This window comes from Sciurus vulgaris (assembly GCF_902686455.1).
Source record: "Sciurus vulgaris genome assembly, chromosome: 13".
NCBI classification, from domain to species: Eukaryota; Metazoa; Chordata; class Mammalia; order Rodentia; family Sciuridae; genus Sciurus; species Sciurus vulgaris.
This window is the reverse complement of record NC_136474.1, coordinates 6,207,468-6,212,075: the sequence shown is the minus strand read 5'-3', so window position 1 is coordinate 6,212,075 and position 4,608 is coordinate 6,207,468. Positions and strand designations below refer to the sequence as shown.

Sequence of the window (4,608 nt, the reverse complement as noted above, 5' to 3'; positions counted from 1 at the left end):
TTAATTAAAAAAATAAATAGAACTGATCATACTCTTCCATCACTGAGGTGTAGGTTCTCAACCCTAGGGGAGGAAATTTATATCCTCATGCTATGTTTCCTGATTGATAAAAGGGTTATTGTCAGTGACCTATGAAGAGAACTGCATCATGGAGTTTTCTTATTAATCATGATTTTCACAATAATGGCAAATACTGTCCACATATGTACCTTACATGGTGTTTGGTGCTGTGTGTGTGTTTTCAGAATGTGGTGGTTTAAAAGGCGCTGTGTCTTGCTGCACCTGTGTGGGCCCACGGGGCTGCAGGAGCCACGCTAGGACACCACTAGTGGTGACTCCCTGCCACTCCCTGGGGCCATGATGGAGATGCCTACTTAGAAGAGTGACAGCAGCTGGTCTACATGTTTCAGTGCTGAACTAGTTCCTCAGGTATCCTGGCTCTGGAAATTGCTATGGGAGATTGGATGATTATTACAGATCCAGTTCTGTCTGCAGAAAGTAAAAATATTCTCTCAATATACCTCAGAAACAAAGATGTCTCCATCAAGTCTATATTCACAGCAAGTGCTATGTTCTTCAATACCTTTATCAAAAAATGTGCACAGCTTTTTCAGTTCCTTCTGCACAGAAGAGAATATTGAACAAATTATTTTATATCATGATCAGGAATTGACTACTTTTGGTTTTCCTTCATTATATGAAGAATTCAAAAGTAAAGAGACAAAGAGAAAATTAAATATAGTTGCTGTTTTAAATTGTATGAATGAGCTACTTGTACTTCAGTGGAAGAACCTTCTAGCTCAGGAAAATGTGGAAACAAAGAATCTGAAATTGGGAAGTGATATGGACCAGCTACAGAACTGCTATGCAAAACTTAAGGAACAACTGGAAACCTCCAAGAGGGAAATGATTGGACTTCAGGAGAGAGACAGAAAATTGCAGTGCAAGAACAGGAATTTGCATCAGCTCCTGAAAAATGAGAAAGATGAGGTACAAAAATTGCAAAATATCATTGCAAGTTGAGTTACTCAGTATAATCATGATATGAAGAGAAAAGAGCATGAATATAATAAACTAAAGGAACGTCTGCATCAACTTGTTATGAACCAGAAGGAGAAAAAAATAAACATGGATGTTTTAAATTATGTGGAGAGAGGTGATGGAAAAAGAGGCTCCTGGAGGACTGGTAAAACAGAAGCCAGGAATAAAGATGAAATGTATAAAATTCTTCTGAATGATTATGAATATCATCAGAAACAAATCCTAATGGAAAATGCTGAACTTAAGAAGGTTCTTCAGCAAATGGAAAAGGAAATGATTTCTCTTCTTTCTCCCCAAAAGAAGAGACCTAGAGAAAGAGCAGATGATAGCACAGGAACAGTTATCTCTTATGTTGAAGATGCTGGAGAACTAACCAGAGAGAGTATGTGGGACCTTTCCTGTGAAAATGTGAGAGAGCAGCTTACAAACAGCATCTGAAAACAGTGGAGAATTTTGAAAAATCATGTAGAAAAATTTGATAACCAAGTTTCAAATGTACACTTAGAAGGTTTTAATGATGAAGATGTGATATTGCGACAATACCATGAACAAGAAACTGAGAAACTGGAGTTAGAAATTCAGCAATGTAAAGAAATGATTAAAACACAGCAGCAACTTTTACAGCAGCTCACTACTGCCCATGTGATGATGATACCACTTCACTATTACAAGACTGTTATTTGTTGGAAGAAAAGGAACACCTCAAAGAAGAATAGTCCCTTTTTAAAGAGCAAAAAATAATTTTGAGAAAGAAAGATGAAGCTTTACAGAGGCTGCTATTCACCTAGGATTGGAGAGAAAGGCTATTGAAGAAGAAAGAGCCAGTTGGCTAAAGCAACAGTTTTTAAATATGACACATTTGACCACCAGAACTCAGAAAATGTGAAACTTTTCAGTGCCTTCTCAGGAAGTTCTGATCGGGACAATCTTACAGTGCACTCAAGGACATAGCAAAAGAATCCTCACAGTGTGTCTAATGGGTCTCCAGTTGCATGTCTAAACTGACTAAATCTCTTCCTGCTTCACCTTCTACTTCAGACTTTTGCCCAACACGTTCCTGTGTATCTGAACATAGCAGTTCAATCAATGTACTGAATATAACCCTTGAAGAAACTACACCAAATCAGGTTGGAAGAGAATGCACAAATCAGAAGTGGAGTGTGGCATCAAGACCAGGGTCACAGGAAGGTTGCTACAGTGGATGCTCCTTAACCTATACAAATTCTCAAGTAGAAAAAGATGACTTACCTTGGATGTGTGGATGGGATTTTTTTTCATTAACATTCATCAGATTTCACATCTAAGTTGAAACAGGGAATGTCATAAAGTCAGTCATCTCTCATAATTCAGGATGGTCTGAGTTGTTTGTTTGGACTTCCCTGTCTGTCTCCAAAGAGCTGAAATGCTAAATCTATTTAAAAGGATATAAAAGCTTTGGATATGTATTTTTAGTAACAGAAACATCTGGTTCTGTGAATAAAGGAATGTATAGATGTTCGGATGGAAACAGAAGCACTAGGATAAGTTTCCTCTTTATAGGTATTAAAAATAGCACTTTTAGGAAACTGATTATTGTAAATGTTTAATTTTTGTCCCAAACATAGTTGGCATTGGAAGTTTAATCTTTACTTGAATGTTTACTGTAGATTTTTAACAAAGCAAGTTCTATATTTATTATGTTTAGTGTGATTTTGAAATTACCTCTTTCATATGTTTTAAATAAAATGAAATTTATGTATGTTTTGTACATAGATATACATGATTATGTTAAGAGGCTTTAAGACCTAAAAACTTCTACACAACCATGAGTATAGTAAAATTTTCAGTTGTATTCTGTTTACAGGTGTGTTAGGACTATTGTCACATTGCATTTAAGGTTTTTTTTTTTAATCCATATGGCAATAAATATTCAAAAATCTGTAAAAAAAAAGAATGTGGTGGTTTAATAATTTCTGAGGCAATTAGACAGAGATGAAGTGCCTTGTTGTCAAAGAATGAGAGGCTTACCTGATGGTTACTAAATTCCTTGAGGTGTTACTCTTTATCCATGGACAAAGTGATGTTTGCAGGTTCATCCTTTGGGAAGTTCTTTCTTTTCCCCTTTACTACACTCTTCCTAGTGTTCAAATCACTTACTGCCCACCCTGAAAAGTAGAAGTGTAGTAGTGTAGTATCTCCAACTGCAGGAGGGAATGCTCTATACCTGCATAATCTTTCTGAGATTTTTTTTGCTCCATTCACTTAGTATCTATGTAACTATTTTTAAGAATTTATATTAGTAAACATATTCACTTGATGCTTTCCATATTATTTTACTATTAAATCTATTTATTTCACTCCTTATATTCTTCCATCTTTGGCTCTTCAAAGATCTTTTATATTAGTTTTCATGTTATGTGTTAGACATCCATATTTAAGACATTTTAGGATAGCATTCTCCTCCTCCTCCCCCCTCGCCCTCCTTACTCTCTTCTCTCCCACTCCTCCTCCTCTTTCCATTTCTTCTCCTGTGTTCAGGCTCATTTTTTATTTACCTGACCAGATCCTAGAATCAGCCATTTACCCAGGGAAATAGAAAAATTTTCACTGGTATTTATTAGGGCCAACTGTGGAATTTGTCAGATCTGGTATCAAATGAAAACAGACTCCTTGTTCAAAAAGAAGATAACCTATGCCATTACCATCATGCAAAATAAATCTATTTCTGTCTTCTATGGTATCTTCACATAGCATGGTACATTTATTTAGTCCTTTAGTGTCATTCTTATTACAGAAAACCAGCATTTTAAATTATTAGCTACATTTTTAACATTTATCATTAATTCTGCAATATAAATTCTAAATGCAAACTTAGAAGCAAGTCATATTTTATAGATTGCACATCCATGTTGAGATGCTTCATATTATTGCATATTATACCAGAGCAGTGATGATGTCACACAAAACCAAGATAATAGTTTTCACTCCACTTCCATAACTGTTAACAGTTTCTCCTGTTGGTTTGCCAATAATTTAGAACTGAAAGGAGAATGACTTTAGATTGCCCTGTTTTCCCTTTACCTACACATCCTCAGCTGGAGAGGTGAACTAACACAGTGAAATTCCATGAGTAACATAAAAGAAGACAGGGTCTCTTGGTCTTCATAAAGAATAAACTGCCTTCTTTCTGCACTTAAATCTAGTTCTTGTTAGAACAAAAAGTGTGGCATTTCTGGGTTTCAGCATCCTCTCTCTGAGTACTTAAATGTAGGTAGGACACAGTTACCATCTACCTGACTCTCTCTCACATTCCATATTTCCTTGGTCCAGTGGATATCTCCACTGATGGGAATTAAAACTACTCAATGTGCATGAGGTGGTTGGATGCAGGATACATGCAGGTTACAAGTGTGTGTTTTGTTCAAACTTGAGGTTCCCTGTCTTTTTGGAATTCACTTATGAAACAAAAGTACTAAGATACAGTTAATAAATTTTATGGAGAAATAGCAGAGTACTCAAGCAAGGAAAGGGCCACTGTGAGCAGGGATCATGAATGTATAGGAGGAACACCATGGGGCTGGTCCTCTT

The 4,608-nt window shown here is 36.1% G+C and overlaps 1 pseudogene across 1 annotated transcript; it reads left to right on the top strand.

Annotated features, from left to right (window-relative positions):
- The first annotated feature begins 322 nt into the window (after nt 1-322).
- On the top strand, nt 323-2,695 carry LOC306642830 (afadin- and alpha-actinin-binding protein-like; annotated as a pseudogene). Its single transcript has one exon. The product of its transcript is annotated as an afadin- and alpha-actinin-binding protein-like (transcript).
- Nucleotides 2,696-4,608: the final 1,913 nt, after the last annotated feature.